At 36.1% G+C, this 6,913-nt stretch overlaps 1 non-coding gene across 1 annotated transcript; it reads right to left on the reverse strand.

The window, feature by feature from the left end:
* Positions 1-304: 304 nt before the first annotated feature.
* LOC138815139 (U6 spliceosomal RNA) lies at positions 305-408 on the reverse strand. Its single transcript, XR_011368186.1, has one exon. It is a non-coding gene; the product is annotated as a U6 spliceosomal RNA (small nuclear RNA).
* Positions 409-6,913: the final 6,505 nt, after the last annotated feature.

Consider the following 6,913-nt stretch of genomic DNA (forward strand, 5'->3'; position numbering starts at 1 on the left):
CGTTGAAAACAAACATTAGAACTTCGGAGGTGGGGAGAATACTCGTGGAGGTGGGAGAGAAGGAATGGTAGGGGAAAAACAAAGGAGGAGGCAACAATGCTTGATAGGAAATATACTTGATAGGAAATTACCTTACTCATTTAATTGTAGCCCCTCTGCACAGTATTTTTTTTATAATAAAAGACATACAAAAATTAATTCAATGTATGATTATGGGCCAGTACTAGGATTTGAATTTATGGGCCTTCCACTTACTTTCACACTTCAAACTGGGATCTCTATCTGTCTTTATTTATTTATTTTTTAAAATCAGGAATGCTTCACAAATATGCGAGTCATTCTTGCACAAGGGCCATGCTAATCTCTGTATTGTTCCAATTTTTGTATATGTGCTGCCAAAGTGAGCAATCTTTAATTTTTTGTTGATCTTTTTTTCAAGGATAAATCTAATAACATTGTCCCCTAATTTTGTATAAAATAAGTTTTGGACATATATTTAATATGTAATATATTTGTGTGATATATACGTATATACATACTATTTATCTGCAGGAGTTGGGCACACTGAAACAATTGAAGGCACTGATTTAATTTCACTGCTGTCATTCTATTTTAAGACTTTTTTAAAATCAAAACATTTATGACCATGATTTCATCGAATGTCCTGTCCAATATTGATTTGTGTGTATCAGGCAGGCTATACCTCATCTCACACAAGAGTGCAAGAATAATAGGGTTTAACTCATTACAAGTGGCTCATCAGGACATAGGAAATATCCCTCAATTTGGTTGAGCTGATCTCCATTGTTTGTTGTATACTATGCCTCTGCTTTGGCTATGCAGTTTACCATTTCAAGATGATATTTTGTTCTTTTGGAGACAGATGAATGGAGAAATGTATGTGGCCTCCAAGACAATTACCTGTATAAGGTTAAAATTCATACTTTCAAATGGGATATTTGCCATCCCTGTAGAATACAAATGAGGACTCCCACGCACCAGCTATCTACTTTGCAGCCATTGTAATATTCATGGAAGCAATATTTTATAGGGACAAAATTAAGGTACCAAATATGTCCTTCAGCAACTACCCTACGGAAATCCTTATGCTCATGCCAAAGTCATTGAACTTCACATTGCCTTTGTCATCCAACACGATGTTATTGGGTTTAATGTTTCAGTTATTTTCAGTTTCATTAAAGTAGTGCACAGTCCTCACAATCTGTTTGAATAAACTCCTGACTTCATTCTTGAAAAGGCAGTATGATTTTCACATTTGTCTAAGGAGGTCTCTGGATGGCCAGTTCCACTACCAAATATTTGTGCTCATCCATTTCCCTCACCTGGTATGACCTGATCATGTTTGGGTGACGGAAAATCTTAATAATGTCCATCTCATTTAAAAATTTTTTGTGGGTCCTGGGGCTTGAACTCTAGGGCCTAGGCATTGTCACTGAACTCTTCAGGTTATGTCTACTGCTCTACCACTTGAGCCACAGCACCACTTCCAGCTCTTTCTGTTTATGTGGTGTTGAGGAATCGAACCCAGGGCCTCATTTATGTAAGGCAAACATATACCACTGAGCCACCTTCCCGGCCTGTCCATCTCATTTTTGATTTAACAATTGTTGAACTCTCATCTTCAGGATTATTTTCACTACAACCTTATTGACTACGAGGTGGTGCTAGGCCAACTTTCCATATCCATAGCTTCCATAGTCAATGATTTCCTCCTTCATGCTATATTGTTCAGGGAAAATCTCCTGCCATAGCTAATGATCACCTTCAAACTATCTTGTTCATTGAAAATCTCCTTCTCTGAAGAGCTTGAGGATAATACACTATGTTCTTCCATCTTTCTGCTAAGATGGCAAGGAGTAAATCTACCTAAACTTAGCTAAGAAAATAAAAACCCCAGAGCAATAACCTAAAGGAAACTGTCAATGTAGCACTCAGTCCTGCAGGTCACCAGGAACTCTCAGCAATGTAATGGACTGCAGAGACCACTCACAATATTTGCAATGGACCAATCACAGCTTGGAATGAACCCACTGGATTTTCTGGTCTTGAGCCTGGAGGACTGTTGCCAAGGTTTCCACAGGGATGTGAGGTGCACAGAATGATGCCACTGGTGCTGCCTTGGCAGTGTTGCAGGAACATAAAGTGTATCAGAAAGTGCATTCTGTCCTTGTTGGCTTCAAAATCCTACGGTTGCTCCCAAGGATTTTGTCCTTGAGTAGTATCCATGTCCTTATGTCTGCTCCTGCCAGAACAGTGGCCATGTGCAGGAGCATACATCAACCAGTGGCTTCCATTCACTATATGTGCAAGTCTTGGAACTTGCTCCAACAATCTAAAAACAAAGTGGAATCCTATGTATTCCTAGATGCAGGGGACACATAACGAAGAGTTCAATTGGAAACTTTCACTAAAGTGGATCCAGATTTTTTTTATCTTGACAATAAAGAGAAAATTCAAAGAAGTTGTTAAAGTATAAGAGGTGTCCCTCTTTGTTGAATTCGAACCTTCTTGCACAACTGCTTAAAATAATATTAAAGTCCTTATTTGTTATGGACGTGATTTAGTGTTTTGGTACCATATAATAAATAATTTCTGATCTTTAAAAAGTTGTAATATCAGTATGCACTTTGGTGTGTTTTTAATGGAATCCAAGATGAGCCCCATAGCTCTTGAGTAGATCTAAAACAATATCACATTCAACAATAGCATGTGGTTGAAAGAAGGCAGGTAGAACCAGCCTACTGTAAAGTGACTATTGCCAGGATGAATCTTCTGTAGAAATACTGTTTTTTTCCTTTTCAGTATTTACTAATAAAATACATCCATGTATTATTATAAATTATGTTCTCTATTCAGCTCAGTGAATTTTGACAACTATTTAATTATGTAATACTAAGAGTCCCCTAATAAAGTCAAAAAATGGGCACTTTTGTCATTTACATTAAAATGCAAAGAAAATAAGTCCCAGTAAGTTTTATACTTAGGTGGATAATGGAAAACAGCTGTTTTCTCACTCAGAAATTGAATCCAATAGGGTATTTCATGGCATCCATAATCTGAAAAGCTGCTCTAACTTTTGCCTTTTAAAGACCTCATCAGTTAACTCAAGATATTCAATGTCTTCTTCTTTAAATGTAGAATGACTGATGTCAAAAGGAGAGTGGTATCGCTTCAGAATCATCTGATACTGTATCAAAATGCCCTATGCCATACATCTCCATGAAGTGGGTTATTAACATCTATAGGAGTGAGAAAAAATAGAGCATCAACATTTCTCATGATAGTTTCCTCTGAGATAATTTACATCAGAATCCTTGAAATCCATAAGGCAATGTGTTGATAAGTTCAAAGTGAAGAACAAGGCCTGGAGTAGGGAACTTAGATGGTAGAACCCCTAACTAAACAATTGGAGGTCCTCTGCTTGAACTCTCCTACTGCCAAATCCATGAGTCTTCCTGTAGAGAAAGAGGTATAGCTGTTTATTTCAATTCCATTGTGATGCTATAACAAAACTCCTTACGACAAGGTCCCAATAGCTTAGAGAAACTTATGGGTACTCAACAGAAATTCTGAAGGACATTATCTAGAACCAAGAAAATTCAATATGCTGAGAGGTCAGCTTCACCAGGCCTTTAATGTGTTCCCTTGTTGCTGCATTCTCACATGGTCGAAAGGCTAGAAACTTATTTAAAAGAAAATAACAGAGCTGAGAGACTTCTTCCCACCATCCAGATGAAGTTTAATTTGTATCAGATTATTATTTCTTCTGTCATGTCCCTCCTCCTCGTTTTTTGTTGTGCTTTTTTTTTTAGCTGACTAGCCTTGAACACTTGAACCACGAAAGAACGGATGTTTAGATTCCAAGTATGTACCCCCAAAATCATCTGTTGCTACTTCTTCTTTGGAAGTAAACCACTTACTTGCCCCAACCCCTGTGCTTTATTTTCCTTCATGTATCATTTTTTAAAGTTTTTGGTCTATTTTGTATTTTGCAGGTGATTTAACAAGGACCCTTCACAAATAGTAGGTGAATACTCGACCACTAAGTTTCAAATTCCCTGCATAGATTTTTTATTTTTTATTTATTTTTAATTTTATTATTTTTTAAACAAATTTTTTATTATAAAAAAACTGTATGGAGTGGTTCCAGTTACATGAGCAAGGTAATGAGTACATTTCTTATCAAGCATTGTTGCCTCCTACTTTGTTTTTCCCCTACAATTCCTTTCCTCCAAACTCCACAACTACACTCTAACCACCTAAATTTTGTTTGTTTGAGATGTACAGGATTTTTTTATTTCTTCATTATTAGACTTCGTGTGTACCCAACTTACTGAAAGCATGTAAAAGTGTAAAACGGTAAACATGTTTGAATTTTTATGTAGACTACCATGCAATCTTGCTCACAAATCACAATATTTTCCTTCCATTGCAATCTTATGCAATCTTCTGTGATCTTGTTGTTGTTGTTGTTGTTGTTGTTGTTGTTGTTGTTGTTCTTCTTCTTCTTCTTCTTCTTCTTCTTCTTCTTCTTCTTCTTCTTCTTCTTCTTCTTCTCCTTCTCCTTCTCCTCCTCCTCCTCTTCCTCCTCCTCCTCCTCCTCCTCCTCCTCCTCATTCTCCTTCTTCTTCTTCTCAGTTAAAACATCAAATGTGTTGTCAAATGCCATCATTGATAAATTTCTCTCTTGTTTGCATCAGAAATGCCTCAGCTATTTTTAAAGAATATTATAAATGCTTGATAGATATTCTACTTAAGCTAAAGCTATTTTCCTTGTTTCAGAATTTTCACTAATATTAAAAATATTAAATGCTTCTGTGTCAGCATCTATTGGGATTATATGGGATTTGTTTTTTACTTAGTTTAATAAATTGCATTAGATTTCCTAAAATGTAGCTATGTATGTAGGCTTGCACTTTGGTGGTAGAATAACTTGATTTCTATGTGTGAATCCTGTGTTAAATCTTCAGAAAAAACACACACAGGAAAAATGGAAAAGGAATAAATGTAATCTATCCATTTCTGATACATATTCTCTTTTTTTAGGAACTTTTGCCTTTCTCTTCATAAGTAAAATTACTATACATGCATTCTGATTTTGTCATTGCGCTTATGAAGTTAGTTAAGAAGTGTTTCTTCTTTTTAAAAAATTTCTGGAGCAGTCAAATAAGAGATGCATTAGGTGAGATGGTATATATTGATTATTCCAGCTAATCATAGTCTATCCCCACAAAAAAAAGAAAGAAGAAAGCAGGAAAGAAAGCAAGCAAGCCAGCCAGCCAGCCAGCCAGCAAGCAAGCAAGCAAGCAAGCAAGCAAGCAAGCAAGCAAGCAAGCAAGGAAGCAAGCAAGCAAGCAAGAAGAAAGAAAGAAAGAAAGAAAGAAAGAAAGAAAGAAAGAAAGAAAGAAAGAAAGAAAGAAAGAAAGAAAGAAAGAAAGAAAGACTCCCAGCCATCCAAAGTAAAAAACACCATGTAAGTAAAAAGGCTTGGGGCATTACTCAAGTAGTAAAGGACTTGTATACAATGGGCAATTTTCCAGGTTTGACACCTAAAAACAGGGGAAAAATGCATTTTCTTGGACAAAATTGCACATGAAATATTTGATTAGAGTTTTTTTTTCTTTCTTTTATTTCAGAGACATAGTTTTGCTAAAACCTATATAAAAACTTCCAATCCTCCCAATTTAACTCCTAAGAGTTGAGATTAAAAGTATAGGTTTTCACACGTAGCCTCGTTGACATTTTTTACAATAAATTGTATTGGCATAAATTCAGTATACAGAAAAGTCTAAATGTAAACAGTTTGTCTGTCCCCTCATTGTCCTACTGTTAATGAAATATACCAATATTGTATGTTTGTAAAATAAAAATGCAACATTGGTGTAATGCTATTTATTAAATTGCAACCTTTACTTCATTTTGCCAATTTTTGTACTAATTTCAATTGTTTTTCTAGTATCTACTACTGTTGCTTTTTCCTCTGCCTTTCTCCTTTCTTCATGTTACCTACTCAGCTGTTTCATTGATGAGGAATATCAAAAGTAGGTTAAAATTCACCATTTGCCAGGGACCAGTATCTCGTGATCAAAGGTATTCAGAAAGCTGAGATCTGAGGATCACAGTTCAAAGCAAGCCTGATCAAGAAAGTGGTAAACTCATGAAAAAAACAGCATTTAAAAAATAACCCAACAGCTGGAATGTGGCTTAGTGGTAGTGTGCTTGCATGAAGGTCTGAGTTTGATTCCTCAGTGCCACATAAACAGAAATAGTTGGAAGTAGCACTGTGGCTTAAGTGCTAGAGTGCTCGCTAGCCTTGAGCAAAAGATCCTCAGGGTCAGTATCTAAGCCTTGAGCTTAAGCCCCAGGACTGGCAAAACAAACAAAAAAGTAGCTCCCCTCATTGTTTTGTATGTAGTGTTCCAACTCCATGGTGCACATTATCCCTTACAGCAAAATCAATACAACAAACCAAAATTTACAATGCTCAGTATCCCATGTGGTCATCAGTCATCATATTGTACACCAGATGTGCAGAGTTAAGGAAGAAATATAAAGAAATAAAGTCACTAGGACAACCTCTCTTGAGACTATACAAGAAAAATTTATGTTCTAGCGTATCACTCTAGAAGTATCACTGAACTCTAGAAAGAAGTGTTCCAAGAATATAAGCCTTGTTCACCTTGGCTCCCACTGAGCATGAATATAAAGTTCATCATCAATAATGGTTGGACTCAAAGAGAGAATTCACAAATGGGATTGTGCCAAACTAAGAAGTTTCTGCATGGCAAAGGACATCATTAGCAAGGTAAAGAGAGCCTATGGAAGGAGAGATCTTTGCCAGGTCTATGTCAGAATATACAAAGAGCTCAATAAATTATACTAACAAAGAATT

Source organism: Dipodomys merriami, unplaced genomic scaffold (assembly GCF_024711535.1).
Source record: "Dipodomys merriami isolate MVZ:Mamm:240054 unplaced genomic scaffold, mDipMer1.0.p SCAF_626, whole genome shotgun sequence".
Lineage (NCBI taxonomy): Eukaryota > Metazoa > Chordata > Mammalia > Rodentia > Heteromyidae > Dipodomys > Dipodomys merriami.